The sequence below is a fragment of the Xyrauchen texanus genome, chromosome 32 (assembly GCF_025860055.1).
Source record: "Xyrauchen texanus isolate HMW12.3.18 chromosome 32, RBS_HiC_50CHRs, whole genome shotgun sequence".
Lineage (NCBI taxonomy): Eukaryota > Metazoa > Chordata > Actinopteri > Cypriniformes > Catostomidae > Xyrauchen > Xyrauchen texanus.
Window position 1 is genome coordinate 7,087,726 of NC_068307.1, and position 21,491 is coordinate 7,109,216.

The following is a 21,491-nucleotide window of genomic DNA, read 5'->3' on the forward strand; positions in this document are numbered from 1 at the left end:
CTTTTGCATGCTTTTGAAGCTTGACCATGTGATCACCATTAACTACCATTTTATGAAATCACTGGGCACATTTTTCACAGTTTATACCTTTGTGTTAAGAAAAAGAAAGAAAGTAATATAGGGTTATAATAAAGCACAGGGGGAAGAAAACAATGAGTGAATTTAAATTTTTTGGTGAACCATTCCTTTAAGACAGCTTTCATGCAGTGTCCAAGGTGGCTCAACTGCATGCTGTTATTGAAACAAATGCTGGACCTACCAAATACTAAACAATGCAAAAAATTCATGTACATTTTTTATTTCAACTTTTCACTCAAATTGTTATGCTGATGAATTAATTTGTAACAAAAAAACAGTATTAGGTTAAGATAAAGGCAAAAGCATTTTAACAAGTGGACTAAACCCTACTGTATTATGGAGGGGCTAAATGCAAAAGCAGAACATAAACAGAATTCCATTTAAAGTTGGTTGTATGAATCCCAAGGGCTTTGCAACTTCATGTAAATGTCAGTAAAACCCAAGTGCAGGATCAATCTGTGAGAATGCTTCCTCTTATTTATTTTGCTGGCATCATGATGACAGCTTTTGCCACGATGGACTTAGCCAATATTTTATTGTTAAATCAGATGTACCGCTTTCTGTAATTTGTTTACTGTTTGTAAATATATTATTATTCAGTTCAGTGCAACTGCAGACGCACAAACATTTAAATGCTTATTCCCTTACTTTCTTCTTTAATGTTTCCTCTGTATAGTAAAAGTGTCTCTGGCAGTGCGGTTGCATTCAGCCAGTCAGGGCTGTAGTTTGCAAAAGCCAGAGGGCTCTAGTGGACTGCTGTTTGTGTATGTCACTGATTAGAAGCTTTGTGGAGGGACTTACCAGCCCTGTGTTCCTCTCAGAGCCAAAGAAGCCTGTTGCACAATGAAAGTCAGGGTGGTTGAGAAGGCCACAGGGGAGCCTGCTGACAGGCTGGGAAAATGTCAGTAGATGGATGAAAGCTGAGGGAACTGCAGAGTAGTTTAACTAGGCATAGCTGCAGGCTATGCATCTCCAAATGGGGCAAAATCTCTAAAAGAGGGCAGGGTTACTCCAGAAAGGGGCAGTATTACTCCAAAAGGGGGGTTGTGCCTGAAGTTAAATTAAATTAGTAGTAGTAAATTGCTAAACTGTTAAAGTTTATACATTTAAAATTGACTAGGGCTTGGTACAAATATTTATTTTCTGATTATTCGCAATCATAATATGAACAATCTCAAAAACGATTCTTATTAAAATCCATTATCGATCTTTTTTCTATGCACAACCCTCTACAATTTGAGTAACTCAATATATATATTAGGGCTGTCAATTTAACACGTTAATTCAGTGTGATTAATTGTTTTAAAAATAACGCAATCAATCGCAATGCCCCCAGATTGTAATAAAGAAGATTCCTGAGAAATGCAAGCGTGTAGTACCACCTGTTTACTCCAGAGGGCAGTAATTGAAATTTCAGCTGTGTGACAACACGCAGTTTATACAGTGAAGAAAACACTTCAGCAGACAGAAGAACACAAACATGCGTCACATTCTTGCGTTCAAAACACTTGATGGAGTGCAAATTCGATCTATGTGATCCCAAGATGTGTTCTAAGTATTAAACTATATTTAACTTGACACAGTAACCTAAACATGTTATGTTTATGACGCAATGCACCAGAGACGCTGCACAAGCATGTCTGATGCTTGTTGAAATTGACAGGTCATAACAAGCCCTCATAATAAATCTCGAACTGATTGGCAAATTCACTTGTGAAATGGATTGCTGTGAACTGTGTGCCAAAGATTGGCTTATGTTCAATAATATGGTAGTAAACAATATATTGTATTCTAAAGCCGCTTTTTGTATCGTCTTATCAATGATTAACTCTTCTGCCACAAGAATGTAATGCATTTTAATTATCTGAATATATATATATATATAGTTATCTTTATATATTAAATATATATATATATATATATATATATAATTTTTTAATATTTAAAGATAACTGTGTGTAATTATTTCATCATTATATACTGAATTATTGTTATATGAGGGGCTTTCTCAGCAAATATTTGTACCCGATTAAATTCGATTAATCGCGATTAATCGGGACATCATGTAATTAATTCAATTAAACATTTTAATCGATTGACAGCCCTAATATATGTATATATATATATATATATATATATATATATATATATATATATATATATATACACAGTGCATTCAGAAAGTATTCTGATCCCTTCTTTTTTTCATATTTTGTTATGTTGCAGCCTATGCTTTCAATAATTTTCCACATCTATACTCCATACCCCATAATGACAAAGCAAAACACATATTTTTGATAACTTTGCAAATTTATTATAAATAAAAAACTGAAATATTACAATGACATAAGTATTCAGACCCTTCATTCAGTACTTAGATGAAGCACCTTTGGCAGCAATTATAGTCTCAAGTCTATTTGGGTATGATGTGACCAGCTTTGCACACCTGGATTTGGGGATTTTCTGCCATTCTTCTCGGCAGATCCTCTCAGGCCCTGTTAGGTTGGATGGGGACAGTCGGTGTACAACTATTTTCAGGTCTCTCCAAAGATGTTCAATTGGGTTCTAGACTGGGCTTTGGCTGGGCCACTCAAGGACATGCTTTGGGTCATTGTCCTATTGAAAGGCGAAACTTGAAGTCTGAGGTCCTGAGCACTCTGGATCAGGAATTAATTTATGATATTTCTGTATTTTTCTGTGTTCAGCTTTCCTTCAACCCTGTCCAGTCCCCCAGTCCCTCAGTCCCTGCCACTGAAAGCACCCCTACTGCACAATACTACCACCACCATGCTTACCGTTGGGATGGTATTGCACAGGTGATGAGTGGTGCCTGGTTTCCTTCTGACATGACGCTTGGAATTTAGGCCAAACAGTTCAATCTTCATTTAATCAGATCAGAGTATCTTGTTTCTCACAGTCTGAGAGTTCTTTAGGTGCTTTTTTATGTGTCTTGCCCTAGAGGTCAATCGATAGTAGATTTTCCGATAACCGTTAAGTTGGGCAGTACCTGCCGATAACTGATTAATTATCGGTTTTAAAATTGATACTGAATGAAAAAATAACATGCCCCACATGCACAAATACAAAATAACGTCATACACACATATAAACAGACACACAAATAGAAATACATAAGTACATAAAAAAGACAAAGTTCTACATATAAGGAAAAAAATTAAAATAAAAAATTGTCTCCCTCCACTGCCCCACACTAGGACCCCTCCAAATGAGACAAATAACTGCCCCATTTTCTGCCATGAATCGACAGGTTCCCCAGCTGTCTGGAAGCCATCACCTCGAAAGCTACCACTTTACTCAACTCGGTGCACCACTCACGAAATGAGGGTGCATCAGTTGACATCCATCCCCTAAGGATCAGCTATCTGGCAATCCTCACGCTGGACCCAGCTCTTCATGTATTTATCTCCTATATTCAGGACCCCTCCATCACCCAAAATACACAGTCTGGGGCAAAATGAAAACTGAGTGTCCAGTACATCACACACAAAATGCTGGATCCTCAACCAAAATTCCAGAATTTTAATACAACCCCAAAAAACATGGGTTGTGTACCCGTCTTCTGACTAGTATCACCAGCAGGTGGGTGAGTCTTTAATACCAAGCCTATACAATCTAGAGGGGGTCCAGTAGATGCAAAATCTTAAATTGCATCAGATGGATCCTTGCATCTATAGATGCAGACCCAATGCTTTTTAGGATCCTAACCCACTCTCCCTCCTCCAATACCAAGTTTAAATCTTTCTCCCATAATCTCTTGAGAGAAGACGAAGCTCCATCCCCCAGATGCTGAATTAACAGGGAATAATACACATAAGCTTTATGACCTTTCCCATAAGCAGTAATCGCCATTTCCAGAGTATCTGCTGCTTTAGGGGGGTGTACACCACTCCCAAAAACAGCACAGAGTAGGTGGCGCAGCTGTAAAAACCTAAAGAACTGGGATCTAGGAATCTTAAAATCTTGAACCAAATTATCAAAAGATCTCAACCCTCCACTCTCATATAGATCACTGAGTGTAGTAACCCCCAATCCACTCTGACCAACAGAAAGGGGACTTTTTAATATGTAATTTAGGGTTCAGCCATATGCTTATGAATTGAACACTCTGGACACTCTTAGTCCAAACCATATGCAAATGCGAATAACGGGGTGTGACTTAACTTCTCCGGTTAGTTTGATCGAAAGGCATTGCAATGGCAAAATAGGGGCAAGAACTTCTTGTTCAATAAGAAACCAGGGAGGGGCCCTCTCAGGTGGAAGCGACCAATGAGCCAAATGTCTAAGAACGAATACATCATATTAATAAAATAAAATCTTGGGTAGGCCTAGCCCACCATTGTCAATCGGCCTATGTAACTTATTGAAATGTAATCTGGGACATTTTCCATTCAAAATAAAGGACTTCGCTATAATATAAAATCGCTTGAAATAAGAGAGGGGGACATCTACAGGGAGAGACTGTAGCATGTAGTTACATTTTGGAATACAATTCATTTTAATAACAGTAACCTTTCCAATCATAGATAAATGTAATGAACCCCACCTGTCCACATCGCTAGAAAACCTTTTAATTAAAGGGTCCAAATTAACTCTAACTAAATCACATACATTTGTTGTTAATAAAATGGCCAATATACTTAATACTTAATGCCCCATTTGGGCCAATGAAAGGTGCCCGTTTGAAAAGCCGTTACTGGGCAGTATGCTGTCAGTGCCAAAGCTTCGGATTTAGACCAATTAACTCTGTATCCTCAAAATTTAGAAAAGGAATGGATAATTCTGTGGAGGCATAGGTCTAGTAGGGTCAGAGACGAATAATAAAATATCATCTGCATAAAGCAGAAGCTTATGTGCCACACCTCCTGCCATCACCCCTGGAAAATCATCCTCCTTTCTTATAGCGGCTGCTAATGGTTCCAAGGCAAGACAGTACAATAATGGGGAAAGAGCACAACCCTGCCGAGTGCCCCTATTCAGAGTAAAATAATCTGAAATTAATCCATTTGTTTGTACCGCTGCTGCAGGGTGTCTATAAAGTAACTTAATTCTTCCAATAAAAGTATTCCCGAACCAATATATTTCCAAAATCTTAAAAAGATAATCCCATTCTACCATATCAAACACCTTTTCTGCAGCAAGTGAGATGGCAGCGACCGGAGATGCTGATCATTCGCTACTGACCACATGATACTGATGAAACGCCTAATGTTATCAGAAGAGCTACGGCCACGTACAAACCCCACCTGATCTATATGTATAAGAGATGTCATAACTTTACTTAATCGGTTAGCCAGAACTTTTGACAACATTTTTAGATCTAACTGGATTAGGGAATTTGGATGGTAACTTTTACAGTCCCTTGGATATTTGTCCTTTTTAAGAATCAGACTGATCCGGGCAGAAACTTTCCGTTCTTTAATGATTCTGTATAAACATAAGTGGAGCCAAATCTGTAGCAGAATATCTGAAAAATTCAGCGGTAAAACCATCTGGCCCCGGAGCCTTGCCTGTAGGTAAGGCCTTAATTACCTCGTCAATCTCCTCCACGGTTATCTCAGAATCAATCGAGTTTTTTTGCTCCGTCGTCAATTTAGGAAGTTCTAATGGATCCACAAAGTTTCTAATATCCTCATCGGTAGACGCAGACATGGAACTATAAAGATCAAGATAGATCTTTTTATAGGCATTATTAATATCAATGGCCGAGGTAAATATTTCACCACCAGCAGATTTCACTGAGGGAATGGTAGAACAAGAATCTCTCTGTTTGATATATCTAGCCAAAAGCTTCCCTGCTTCGTCCCCTGACTCAAAATATGACTATCTTGCCCTGAATAACTAAAAACTCCACTTTCCGCAACAAAATATTATTATATCTATATTTCAATTGGGCCAGTTCTCTGTGGCCATCAAACTGGACTTCAGCTCTGCCTCTGCACTTTTAATATTTCCTTTCAACTCCATGAGTTCTCGTGCTTTGGATTTTTTGATGAATGAGGCATACTGTATGATCCGACCCCTAAGAACCGCCTTAAATGCCTCCCAAGCCACACCCACATTGGATACTGAGGACCAGTCGGTCTCCATATAAACATTGATTTCAGTCTTTAACATTTGTTGGAAATCATGATTTTGCAAAAAGGATACATTAAGTCACCAACTATATGATTTATTTTTCTCCATATGTGGCAACACTTCTAAACTCATCAGGGCATGATCTGAGACTAAGATGTTTCCAATTGAGCAATCAACAACAGATGAAATGAGGGACTTAGATATTTAAAGAAAATCTATTCTAGAATAAATCTTATGGACAGTTGAAAGAATGTATAGTCCCTGCCAGATGGTTTCAGAAGTCTCCAAATATCTGTAAGATCAAGATTTTTACACATCTTGTGAAGCATCAATGGTGCTCTAGGGGCTTACACACTTTTGCTTCACTATGATCAAGGACTGAGTCCATCAAAAGATTAAAGTCTCATGGGGGTGCCAACGGCCCTGCTCATCAGCATTAGGTGCGTTAATATTAGCCAAAATCAGCATTTGCCCCTGAATTTCAGCTAAAACTATATTGACTCTTGCAAATTTATCATTAATCTGTTTGAGAAATTTGAATTGTAGATGTTTATTTAACAATATAATGCCTCACAAATTTGTAAGGCAAAATTACTTAACAGAAAATACTTAAAAGAAGAGTAAACACAAATAATGTGTAGATTCATTCACAAAACTGTCTTGAAAGTGTTTTCCTCCACAAAAACAATTCCAGCTGATGTAAAGCCATTCAGTGTCCTTGGACAGTCAAACGAATGTTCAGTGAGCCGTCTGTCCATGAATGTAGCAGATGACGTCATCATTCCAATGTCCCGCAAAAATACTCCTCAAATCAAACTCCAGCCAACAGGAGGCATAAGCACAAGGAATGAACAGATCCATGCAGAACCGTCCCAAAACAAAACAAGCTCAAGCCGCCAGGTGGAACCTGCACAAAAAGAAACAAAACATGCATACCAGTTCCTCGGATGTTCAAGAGTGGCCAAATGAAAAAATATACCATGACTTACTAAGTCCGTCAACTTTATAAAAGATAACCTTTATGAAGGCATGTAGAAATTTTGCGGTCATCCATAGCAATGCAAATAGATTGTAATAGATTGTAACAATCGTCACACTTAAACATTTGGGTAGGATATGTATTTTTTCATTTGGGTAGGACATGTATTTTAGCGTTCCCTCAGCCTTGTCGGCAAACATACTGCTGCTCTCTAGTAAGGCAGCATCTAGTCAACAAATTAATTAATTTGTAATGATACGACAAGGTGTGCTGTAGTGTACTGTATACATTCCTTTTCGTTGTTGATGTTTTAAATCTGCATCTGAAGTGTTCTGCTCCATGCAGAATTTAGTCTCACATGTCAAAACAAACACCACAAGGCATTAGTGAAGTTTATTTTTCACCTCTAGAGGCCGCTCTCATTCCTTCTGCAAGTTTCTCCCATCTCCACATATGATCTCTGGAGCTCAACCAGAGTGACCATCTGGTTCTTGGTCACCTCTCTTATCAAGCCCCTTTTCCCCCGATTGCTCAGTTTGGCCGGGCTGCCAGCTCTAGGAAGAGTCCTGGTTATTACAAACTTCTTCCATTTAAGAATTATGGAGGCCACTTGGCAACCTTCAATGCAGCCGAAAATGATTTAGCCTTCCCCAGATCTGTGCCTCGACACAATCCTGTCTCTGAGCTCTGCTGGCTGTTCCTTTGATCTCATGGCTTGGTTTTTGCTCTGATATGCATTTTCAGCTATGAGACCTTATATAGCCTTTCTAAATCATGTCCAATCCAATGAATTTGCCACAAATGGATTCCAATCAAAGTGTAGAAACATCTAAAAAATGATCCAGAGAAATGGGATGCACCTGAGCTAAATTTCAAGTGTCATAGAAAAGGGTCTGAATACATATGTCAATGTGATATTTCAGTTTTTCTTTAGTTATTAAAATTCTGTTTTTTGATTTGACATTATGGGGTATGGAGTGTAGATTGATGAAAAAAAGGAATTGTACTGAATACTTTATGAATGCACTGTATGTATATATATATACAATTTCAAGACAACATGATGGAATTCATGGATATTGTAAATAACAAAACAAAGAAACAAACCGATGTTTTTTTTTTTTTTTTAGCATTATTCTGTTTTGTTTCCAGCTTGATTTGGTTGTGTTTTTCCTTAGTAATAGGTTGATGCTGAATGCATTCCCTGGTGCGCTCATTCAACAACCGACTAGTCTTTTGTGGTGTCAACTACTAACATTAACATTTTTAACGGTGGTGGTTTTAATGGGAGACACATTTCTCAAATTATGAGACGCACCTTCTTGGAGAGTGTTTTTGCTTGATGAAAGCTTTCTGTGCTTAACAGTGAATACAGTCAGCACAGTAAAACCCTTTGCCAGAAGTTTTGTCTCTTTAATGCTACAGGTTTAGTCTTTTATGTGCTGCTGTATTAGCATCCAAAGTGCCGAATCAACAATACGTATCAAGACGATTACTGTCAGAAAAGAAATCCTCTGTGTTGAGTAATTTTCCCATATTTATGAGGTGCTGTGGGGAGATTAAAACTTTTGCTGATTTTGTCTGACACTGCTTTAATCAATTGTTGCAGTAAAAAGGGTTTAAACTGCCTGATGTCCAAAACTAGATGTGTACCCGCACTATTATCTATCAGTTCTGCACTTTTGAGGATCGCCCTGAAGCACTTTGGTTTCATTGAAGCTAGGGCTGCAGCAAACGATTATTTTGATAATCGAACAATTATTCGACTATTCGACGATTATTGCAAAGATTAATCATTAGCTCTTAACCGATTATTCCGCTTGTGTCCCGACATAAAAGATTGGATTAAACATGCTAACTAACAATAAAGAGGACAAAATCATCTTTTAAAAATATTTCTAAATGACATTCACTGAATTAAAAAGGAAAAAATACTTTTTATTAAGTTTAATTCAGTAAAGAAATTCACTGCAAAAAAACCTACCCTTATCATGTTTTTGTCTTGTTTTCCATTTAAAATTATCTAAAATTCCTTAAAATAAGATACATTTACTTGAGAAGCTATTTAGACTTGCTTTAAGAGGATGTATCTTAAATATAAGTGTATTTTGTATGTATTCACTTGGTTAAACTTCTGCGTGTGCAGTGAAGACAAAATATACTTATATTCAAGATCTATTTTCTAAAAGCAAGTATAAATATCTTATATGCTGCTTCTCAGGTGAATGCATCTTTTTTTAAAGGATTTTTAGATATTTTAAAATATTTTAATTTTGAATATTATATTCAACATTCTCAGAAAACACATTTTTATTCTGGAGTATAGCTGTTAAAGAAAATGGACTTTGTTTTAAATGAGTTTTAGATATTTTTATTGGAAAACAAGCCAAAACAAATAACCAACAAAATAAACATATTTTGCTGCAGTGTATAATGGGCGGAGACTTCCTCTCTCACCTTTCTGTTCACTTCAATCCATATTTAACTCACAAAAAACAAACTCTCTCTTATTAATAAAGCTGCGGATTGCCAATTTTCTTCACGATAAAAAATGCACAGTGACATATTTTATGATTCAATAAGTCACGAGCCATCACGTTATAATCTAGCTGCAGCAGGTGCGCGCTCGAGGGATGAGCGTCCCCACGACAGATTGTGCATCAGCCGGATGCAGTTTAAATTTCTCCCCCTTAGATCGGGGCATTTGCGCAACTCACAGAAGAGGCACGGATCACACAGAGAAATGCCAGTGTCTGAGTTTGTAGTTATTTACATGACCTGCTTCCGTATTATTTGAACTTTAATAAACCTATAATGCATTAAATATAACTGCATTTAAGATGTAACACCGGGGTGTTTCCTATAAAGAGCTCCGACTCCACTTATTCCACAACAAGAGTGCTTCTGTATTTACTTATTTAGTATTTTTGTATAATTCCCTTGTACTTTGTGACGTACATAAGCTGAAGCTGTTTGGAAAGTTTAGAGTGCATCTGGACTGTGATTTGTGTAATTCTTCTCCTCAGTCAGGCTCTAACTGCAGTGCTGCTCTCACGTGTCATCAATACAGTTTAATGTGATCCCATGTTATGTTAAATGAGATCAAATGACTATTCGACAACGGAAATGTTTGCCGAAAATGTTTTATTGTCGACGTTGTCGATGATGTCAACTAAGCGTTTCAGCCCTAATTGAAGCTCGTCAGTCAGCGTTTAGGAAGTGGTTTCGTGCCGCACTGTATTTGAGCCTTTCTTATTGTGCAATATGATGTTTTAGTTATTTAGCCTATTTACTGTATTTGTTGAATATCTGTTTGTTATTATGTGGAAGTGCTGTGTTTAGTGTCCGTATATGCCTAATCGGGCTCACGTGAATATAACAGAGCCTCGTTACACATTAATATCCTTAACATGACTAGTCAAATAGTTGTTCCAACAACCAGCAAAATAGTAAGTTATGGAAATCGGTAGTTTTGCACATCCCTATACCAAGGAAGAAAGCCCCTTTTATAATGAAGTATAGGTCTCTGTGGAACAATTATGGGTGTTTCCAAATCTGTGGGCATTTCTAAGCTATCCAATGACAGTAGGGAATTTCAATATAGTAATCAGTGGGCATTTCCAAACTAGGATGGGCATTTCTAAACTATACCCACTGATTGGGAAAAGCCAAGTTTTGTTCTGCAGCTGAGAGAGAATTATTTTCGTATGTAAGTAAAATTACAGAATTGAAATATACCCAATTGAATTGGAATCGAATCGGGAACTTGTGATTCACAATTGAATCTGTAATTCTGTAGGAAAACTCAGTCCAAGCCATCTTTTCGGAAAACGGAACAAAAATTTTGATGACTCATTCTTTATTGATCTCTCTCATCAACAAGGCATTTCCATCTGCAGTTTTTTGTTTCTGGCACCATTCTGAGTAAACTCTAGAGACTGTTGTGTGAAAATCCCAGGAGATCAGCAGTTACAGAAATACTCAAACCAGCCCGTCTGGCACCAACAATCATGCCATGGTCGAGATCAAATTTTTCCCCCATTCTGATGGTTTATGTGAACATTAACTGAAGCTCCTGACTCATATCTCCATGATTTTATGCATTGCATTGCTGCCACATGATTGGATTAGATAATAGCATTAATAAGTAGGTGCACAGGTGTTCCTAATATAGTGCTCAGTGAGTCTAGATAGAAAGCACCACTGTTATAATGCAACATAAAAAAAAAATTATCTACTGAGAACTGACTTTGTATAACACTTTAAGTCTCTCTTTATGGAAAACAAATTACAGAGGTGCAGAGGTCTAAATGGTCACAGATGGCTAACACGTGCTAGAAAAACCCAGACTTCTGAAAACGGCCGTTGAATGTCACATGTGTATAATCGGTGGTATTTATCTTTTTTTCTTTGTCCTTTTGAGCCAAATCATGATGTCCAAAACTGCAAATGCATTAACTCTCTTTGTAGCAGGAATGCAGGTGCAGGCTTGTATACAGTCTGACTCTCTGGAGAGTGGAGATCAAACAATCAGAGGCACTCAGGGAATGGATTGCACACTGTCAAAGATAGCCATGTATTACTGTGATGTAAACAACAAAATTGCAGGTTTCTGAGTGAATGATGCAAATGGTGTGGAATTCTGTTATAATATGCAAAACAAAGGCCTGGAAAACTATAATAAAACTGTCAGAAATGTCTAGGCTTCAACCGCTTGGCAATTAGCATGACTGTTGCATATGCCAAATCCTGGACATTGATTTCAGTGTTTGTTTGCAGGGCTAAAAGTATGTGATCATGTTCTGCCTTTGAAGGTAGTTGTTGCCATTTCTTATTTCTGTTTTTTTTTCCGGCTTGATTCGGTTGTGTTTTTCCTTGGTAATAGGTTGATGCTGAATGCATTCCTTGGTGCACTCAGAAACCTGCAAAGGACCAAACATCCATTCATCTGCTCCTCACTTTTGAAGTGTGAAGTCGTTGGATAGCTCTCAAATTGCTTTGGCAGACGAAGACCCATAGTGACTCCTATTGCTCCCAGCAGCTACAAAGGAATCAAAGAGCTCATCAGATTCTCCCATGAACATAATAGTTCTCAGAATCTGTTTCTCTTGTCATAGAGCTAAATACATTTGAATCGACGATAAACTGCCATTAAGTCTCAATATATAGGCTGCAAGTACTTCAGCAAAACAATATGTAGCCTATAATTACTTAAGTATTTCCATCTTTTTGGAAATGCTGATAACAAGCATATTAAACAATTTTTTTGTATGTACCAAAGAGGTCGTTTGGTTATGTAACACTGTCATGGCATAAGGTGAGAGATATTGTACAGTTGTTATGCAAAATAAACCCCAACAGGGTAATCGTGATCTTTTATCATCCTAAAGAGGTTTATTTAGTGATAATGACAGTCTCTCTGTACATTATCCCACTTATTACCCAGATATTTGCCAATTAAAGAAATGAATGGACATGAAATATTGACTATTAAGCTGTCATTATGTAAAAATATTAGACCACAGAATGTGTACGCAATTGACCAATAGGAATAATGTGTTCTAGAGAGCTGTGCAATAAAAATGAAGTATTCTCATATGATGGCTATTTCGCCATTTTCATAAACATAAGAGACAGCAAATTCACCTCCAACCATGTGAAACTGGCAAGCATCATACATTTTTGTTTACAAGGATTAAGCCTGGTCAAAAACACAAAACAGATTACAGATATGTCTGTTTTATCCTATCATCCTGTCGTTTGCTCATACAGAACTGAGCTCTCTAAATCCATTAAGCATATTCATATTTCATCTTCAGTTGGAACGTTTAATGTGTCATTTTGCTCTCTGAGAGAAGACTGCATCTAGTAATTTGCATGGTAATGTTTTTCCAGGGGCCACGGCACCAGGGTGAATGAGTGGGCAGCCCTGTCAGGCAGGGAGAGAGAGAGACACCAGTCATCAGAGAGCAAGATTAGAGATCAGATGGCCACAGACTTGGTTCAGATTTCTCTTTCAAGTGTCCGCCAGGGAATCTGCAGTCTGTTGTGTGTGATGGCACACCGTTCTCTGATTATGGAATAGTCACTTTGATGGTCTGAACTTTATTCCATTCTTTTCGCAGATCAGACAGTAAAGCTTCATCAAAGTGACATAAAGACAGAAACTTACCAAAGAGAACTATGTAACAGAATTTTAACAACAATGAACAATTTTTGTTCTTTTCATGTGTCAGAGATTTTAAAAACGAAACCTTGAAAGAGGTTGCGTGATGCAATTTCCAAGAATTGCCTTCATGAAATTTTACAGAAATAATCACAGATTGAACAGATTCTTAATTTCTATCTGGAAGACTTGCAGACTTGAGTGAAATTTAAGATGACATTTATTTGATGAATATAAAACATAAAAGTAATGTCTCTCTTTGGCGTAGGCCCCGTCTGGCGGTCCGAAAAAGTTGTACTCGGAACCGTCATATCCTGCCAGAGATAGGAGGCAGGGGCGAGGAGCCTTCCCCCGTGCAGGACGGGACTCAACTGGTGGTGGTGGGGTGGTGGAGGTTGCCGTATTAGCACACTGAAACAGCAATGTGATAGATTGTGAGCAGACTTATAAAGCAACGGCTTACATGTGATTGGCTGGGAATCTTCCTGCTAGAACTGTGCTGCACTTACATGTACCACCAAAGGTGGTAAAAAGATTTTGCTGAGTGGTTGCTGAAATAAAAAATTAAAAGCAAGACAATTATTGACAGTACAGTAAGAGAATAGATCTATAAAATTAACATGGACTGCAAAGCTTAGATAATTTTGTCTTCTCAATGGCAGATGTTGATAACTACTGAGTGAATAAGTAGCCTAAAGCTGATGTACATACAGTATATGATAAAGGCTAATTCAATTTAACATATCCTTGAGTTGAGCGGGGATGCGGAGAATGCCATGTCCCTTGTTAAAACAAATGTCAAAAACATTCCCATTTTAAAACCACCATCCCTTTTAGATTAATTGTGTCATGTATTACTAAGAACTAATTATGTAAACAAAAGTAACAGACTTTAAATAACGCTGACTAGTCAACCCGGGGTTGTTTGGGGCTGCCATATATTAAGAGATGTAATCCCTCAATCGGATCTTTACGCTTGCACAGTTTGGAAATATTCTGCCATCGTCATGGTTTATTTGCGCAATCTGACGACCATGAGCTCGCAAGCTCTCTCTCCACTGCGATAATGTGCAGGTGTTTTCTGTTGGAGTTTAGCGATGGGTTGACTTGTCCTTCACAGTTTTCACCTGAAACTCATGCCACTGAAGGTACTACGTATTCGTCAGTTTCGCAAAGCTTCAAAAATGGCCATATGGCTTTTTCTCTTCTTGAAAATAAGAGAACGGGTGGTAAGATATCGCTATGACTAGAGTTTTAGGACATTTTCAGTGACTTAACATTAGAATATAATACGGATACAACATGTACATGTTTTTAACGTTTTAAGGTTTTCATCCTTAATACGCTTTTGTGTGTGCAACTACTTTAAGTATCATGTATAGAAACAGCCCAAGACAATGTTACTATTCCGGTTATAGGAGTAGAAAAGATTGTGTTTGACTGTGCGAGTGAGAGAGAGAGAGAGAGATAATCTTTTATGATCTTAACGTCGATTCTTTTCACAAAATTCACTACAAAATACAACAGAGAGTAACAGGTGCATATTATGACCACGCATATCTTTTGTACCATGAATAAACATGACAAATTACACATAATCTACTGCTTCTAATGTGGATAGAAGTGGCAGAAAGAATATTATTTATAGAATATGCAAGGTGGAGCAAATGACAGCCGCAGTGCCAGTAATAGCTTTGTCTTTTCTATAATGCATATCCATCCATCCATCTTCAACCGCTTATCCGAAGTCGGGTCGCGGGGGCAGCTGCTCCAGCAGGGGGCCCCAAACTTCCCTATCCCGAGCCACATTAACCAGCTCTGACTGGGGGACCCCGAGGCATTCCCAGGCCAGTGTGGAGATGTAATTTCTCCACCTAATCCTGGGTCTTCCCCGAGGCCTCCTCCCAGCTGGACGTGCCTGAAACACCTCCCTAGGGAGGCGGCCAGGTTGCATCTTTACCAGATGCCCAAACCACCTCAACTGACTCCTTTCGATGCAAAGGAGCAGCGGCTCTACTCCGAGCTCCTCACGGATGACTGAGCTCCTCACCCTATCTCTAAGGGAGAAGCCCGCCACCCTACTGAGGAAGCCCATTTCGGCCGCTTGTACTCGTGACCTAGTTCTTTCGGTCATGACCCAGCCTTCATGACCATAGGTGAGGGTAGGAACAAAAATTGACCGGTAGATCGAGAGCTTTGCCTTTCGGCTCAGCACTCTTTTCGTGACAACGGTGCGATAGAGCGAGTGCAATACCGCCCCCGCTGCCCGATTCTCCGGCCAACCTCCCGCTCCATTGTCCCCTCACTCGTGAACAAGACCCCGAGGTACTTGAACTCCTTCACTTGAGGCAATACCTCCTTCCCTACCTGGAGTATGCACTCCATCGGTTTCCTGCTGAGAACCATGGCATTATATTTATTATAATGCATATAATAAACAAAAAATACAAGAGACTGAAATTTATAGACAAACCATATTTTGCCATAATAATTTAGATTTTTTTTTTAGTACATGTTCTACCAGTCAAAACAATGTTATGCTTACGGAGGATAATTTTGTAATGTCCATTTTTGCTTGATAAATTATAACAGCGGCCTGCCTGTTCTGGTTGCATGTAACTTGGAGAGTATTATAGAGCTGTAGCGCTTCAGACTGCATAATTTACTGCAAAATGGACTTGAATGACCTGAAAGTAAACAAATGTGGATACATACATTTTTCTCTGAATGTGCACACCTTTGGACTAAACACTCTGTTGGATGTTGTTCACTGAAGTCTGCAAGAGATAAATCATTGAGAGTTTTCCCTATTGAATGTGTATGTGCATCATTATTACGGTTTAATTTTCATAACTGTAAAATGTAAACAATAGCGATCGCGAGGCTGCCGGCAATCTTTGCGTGACCACTCCCCACAACCCACGTTTGATAATATACAAAGATTGTTGAGCCTGTGACAGAATCGTCTGAACTGTGGAGAGACATTTCACGGTGCTGGAAAAATAATATGAGACTGCCCTGACCAATATCAAAAATCTTTAGTGGCCAACTATTGTCTGATTTATAGCAGTATAGCAGTCTATCACTTGTCAGTTTGAAAATCTCAGACTATGATTGCAGAAATTGGTGTATGGGTAAATATGAGCACAGTTTGTGACATTGTTGAGACTTTGTGAGATACTAGTGTCTATTTCTTGAAGCAGTAGACTTTCTTAGTTTAATCTCACTGCTGTCTTGGAGAAACAATTGACATAGTAAAGAGGTCTCATTTGTGATTTTTCTTTCTTTTCAACCAGATCTCCTTCCACATGTCACAATCTGAAAGTTTTATTGCAAACCAACTAAATTATTAGTGTGAAACATCAATCTTTGTGCTTTTGCTGTAGCTTTGCTGTAAAGGGAGATATCTCACTTTCAACATACTGGTATACTGAGAATCATTCCTTATTGATTCACTACAGTAAATAGTCACTCGGTTGTCACATTAAACTGCTGCCGCCATGACAGAAAATGTCTTTGGAAAATTTAAATGAAATAAAAATGTTTTATTGTGTGACATTGCGTCATTTTCAGTGTCATTGTTTCATTATCCTCTGACACATCTTACCTCATTAGACCCGTTTCTTGTTAAACTCTGAATGTGAAATTAGAATCCATTTGTCAGTTGGCATCATAAACATTTTATTTAGCTTTGGCTTTGATTCCAAGACGTCCTTAGATCATAAATCTACTGCACACACACACACACACACACAGACACACACACATATAGACAGCGAGCTGCAACTGCATTCTATAACATACCTGTCTCACAATCTCAATGTTTTCTGAAATTGACCTTGGTAGTCAGTGGAGGTCCTCACACAGGTTATGACCTTTTCCCATATGACCCCTCTGTCCCAGTAAGAACTATTTTTGCTTAGTTATGACCAAACTGTATCTGCAGGTGTCTGTGAGTCTGATTATCTCTATAGTTCCATTAAGATGCAATCAACTCTGCTTTTTGTGAATATAGTTGATTGGCTCCAGATGAGTGATTTTTTTTTTAATCCCACCAATTAGAAGTTGTTGAAGTTTCTACTTGATTATGGTGTTGTGCCATGTTAAATTATTTACAGATGGTAAACAATTTTTTGGTGCAGTACTGTATGTGGGTGCTACTGAAAAAGCCTGGGAGAGTTCAAAGCTCTAGATATTGGATAAAGCCCCTAGCCCATAGAAAAGAGGGAATACATGGAAAATAGTTTGAAATTGCTCATGAAATTTATTGTAGCTATTTAGCAAATAAAATTACTTAAAGGAATATTCTGGGTTCAGTGCAAGTTAAGCTCAATCGACAGGATTTGTGGCATAATATTGATTACCACAAAAATTCATCTAGCCTTGACCCTCCTTTTCTTTAAAAAAGCAAATATCTTGATTCCAGTGGGGCACTTTTAATGGAAGTGAATGGGGGCAATCCCCAACGTTAAAATACTCACTGTTTCAAAATTATTGCCACAAGACATAAACAATATGTGTGTTAACATGATTTTAGTGTGATAAAATCACTTACAACCTTTTATGTGTAAAGTTATAGCATTACAATGTAATGTCAACAAACACTTAACACCCTAAATTACTGTAAAAACAGAATTAATTGTAAGTGCTTTTATAAAATTACAAGCTTCATATTTCTGCCTTTAAGTCCTCCAAAAATTGGCTCATATTCACTTCTATTGTAAGTGACTCACTGTAAAACCACAGACAAGTCTAATTCAATTTTTATGATAATCAACATTATGCCACAAATTCTATCATTTGAACTTAACTTTTATTGAACCCTGAATAGGCTTGGTTTAAGGGTTTTTCCAAAATTGCTAGACCAAGACCAGAATTATCAATTATTTTCCTCCTAGAGCTTTCAAGCTACATCCACCAAACTTGGCACAGACCTTCAAACTGTTCTGCCTTATGGTTTTCCCGCAACTGACCTTCAAATTGATCAAATAATAGGTTTACATTGATGGAATGTTAAAACGGGCCTGTAAAGCATTTGTCAAGCCATTGCCTGACAAACTTTATCTATCATAATATATAACTTCATAAGTAAAGCACCAAGTAAAGCTCGACTATGGGCCTTATGTATTTTTGACTAGTACTATTGCGCAATGCACAAACCTTAGCTAATCTTCCTTACCCAGTGTTTCTAAGCAACTTCTCCCAGTTTTGGTGAATGGATTCAATGTTTATAAAAACAAGATTCCCAACTTTTATCAGCACATTGGTAGAAGATAATAAGGAAACAATGTGATTCCGTTCCAGCATTGTATTATGCCACAGTCAGCAAGAGCAGAGTTATTGTTGTATTTCCTGAAATGCGATTTGGGCATCTCCCATCACATGAAAAAACAATCCACCCATGGAAAATGGAAGTAATACGGGCAGGAAAACTCTTTCCGGGAGGAGCAAGTTATATTTATTTGCTGTCGCTATGTGCAGGTATCTTTCTCAAATCTTAAATGATCCCTGCAATGCTGTTGCTGACTGCACCACATTTTAAATCCATACGTCAGTCTGAAAGGAAGATAGTAAAGCCTCTTTTATGCCCTCATGTTTTTGTTTTGGCTGTTGGGGACCTTTGAATCTGCTGTATCACATCCTCCAACATCCAAGTTAATTAAGTTTTCATTAACTGTGCATTATGAGATAAACTGGCCTTGTATATCAGGTTTTATGAGAGTCACTTTGAAAATAAAATATTTAAATGATCAATAGCTGATTGTTTTAGATCTGATGCCAGCACATCAAGCTTATGGCAAAGTGTGGATGTTAGAAAATGTTTAGATGTGTGAGTGGAATTGACTAGTTTCTTTTGGTTTAAATATTAGTGAATCATATCAGCCAAGGCTGCATTTCCCATGATGTTGTGATCACCGACAAGCTCCCTATTTGAATGACAGCTGCAGGAAGCTCACTAGCCAGGCACTTAATTCCTCCAGTCTGTAAACTGAGAGAACCATTCTCTCTTTTACTTTTATTCTCCATTTTTTCTTGCTAAATCCCACTCCATCTCTATGATACTACAGTGCTGGCTTGTTGGCCATCAGAGCTGGTAAGTGAAGCAAATATTTTAATTATCAGACATTTCAGCATTAGTTTCTCAGTCTGTCGAGGGCAGTGCCACAATGAATACTCTATGCTGTGACACTGATGCCGAGAAAAATACTGATGTGCCTCTTTTAAATTGGTGATTGATGTAGGCAAACAAGGGTCAGGCACGATTGCCGGAGACTATGAATAAATGCAATTAAATGGACACGGATGATGTGATTTCTGCAGTGGTGATGGATTTACAATAATTCTGGTAGCCTTCGCTAAGTGAAGGGGATTAATGTTAAATAGAGGCTTGCGCGAGGAGCTGCCAGGGCCTATGGGAGAAGGATTAGAGAGGGGTTGACTGCATGTCAATGAGTACAATCATCTGGCATACAGCAAAGCTTGATAAAATAACCATGCCAGAGTTCTCAGTTATGTCTCTTTTAAGTATCAACTTTGTCTCAGATGTTTCTTCTAAAATAAAAAAAAAGAAGAATTTATCATGTCATGTGTTCTACAAATTGTAAGAGCTGTATAATTATTATGGATAGTATAGTAGATATAATTTTGATTAGAAATGTTTGAGTTCTTATTTAAATCTCTTTGGACTTTTGTTTACAGGCTTCAGTATTTTGGCACATTACAATGTTGAGATCTCTTCTTAAACTCAGAACAAAATTTCAGAAGCATGAGACTTAAAGGGATATTCCAGGTTCAGTACAAGTTGAGCTCAGTCGACGGCACTTGGGGCATAATGTTATTACCACAGAAAATTATTTTGACTCATTCCTCGAATTGCTGAAAGATTAATCGAAATAAAATCGAAATCGCGAAATGACATTATCACAATTATCAAACCTCAAAGGCTGCAAATTAATTCAATAAATAAATAGTCTGAACATGCAACCCTTAGTTATACTTCTAAGTATATTGTCACTAAGGGTTTTCTTAACTTAAGGGGTTTCTTGCAACCAACTGCTTTTATCTGTAGTATTACACACACTCAAAGCACACTTGAGGCTAATGAGCTGAGCGTGTTAAATTTACAGCACTATTAAAAATATTAAGTTTAGAATTTGTTTTGGTGCCCCCCTGGACCTGTGGGCCCCTAGAATCGTTAACTCCTTTCACACCACTAGCTACGGCCCTGACAACAATACACTATGAAGGTGATGTGAATCAGTTTTTTCTCCATCTGTTTTACAGTTTTTTTTATTTAATTAGTCTGATTCTTTTTAAGAGGACTCAAGCGTGAACACCCTTTCTTGAAAATTATTTTTACTCACAGTAGATCATGTTTGCCCATGACTTAATTTTGGTCAAAAGGAAACATTTCATTGTTTTTTTTAAATGTTCATATATTGAAGTTTAAATAGTAATCGTGAAATATTTAAAAATAATCGCAATTAAAAAGCCCTAGTCACTTGTTTATTAAAAATAAGAAGGTAAAATCGGGGTCTAAGTAGGCGTAATGCGCAAAAAATGGTAGTGAATGGGGCCAGTCCATAAACGCTAAAATACACAAATACATTTCAAAAGTATACAAAGATGTTTTATTGGATGTAACTTTATGCAGTTAAGGTTATTAAGCAATTTTATCTTGATAAAATCACATTAACACATACAGTACAGTGTTTATGTCTTGTGGCTATACTTTTAAAACCGAGTGTATTTTAATGTTTATGGTTTGGGCCCATTAGCTCTCCATTGTAAGTGCTTCACTGTAACCAGGATTTTTTGCTTTTTATGAATAGATAAATGAGGGACAAGCAAAAATGTCAATTTGGTCTCCATTTAATCTTGTTGCTGTTTAGTCTTCATCTTTAGAGTATCCTTCTTAATTACTTGTTCAAGTTTACTTGCTTAATGTTTTTCTTTTTTGTTAAATCATTTCACTTCTACTTTATTAGTTTACTCTACACTGTATTTCATTTCAATTTTATTTAGAAATCCTGTTATACAATTTTACTGTATTTGTAAATACTACATTTGTATATTGTCACTATTGTTATTTCACTTTGTTACATTGCAAAATTTCTAATTGGACGCAGCTATCCTGCAAATATTTTGGCAGCAAAATGTACAGTTTTTGTC

At 37.6% G+C, this 21,491-nt stretch overlaps 1 protein-coding gene across 2 annotated transcripts in view; it reads left to right on the top strand.

Annotated features, from left to right (window-relative positions):
- LOC127626059 (kazrin-like) overlaps window positions 1–21,491 on the top strand; it is a 227,290-nt gene that overhangs the window by 35,689 nt on the left and 170,110 nt on the right. The gene's annotated exons all lie outside the window — the stretch shown is intronic.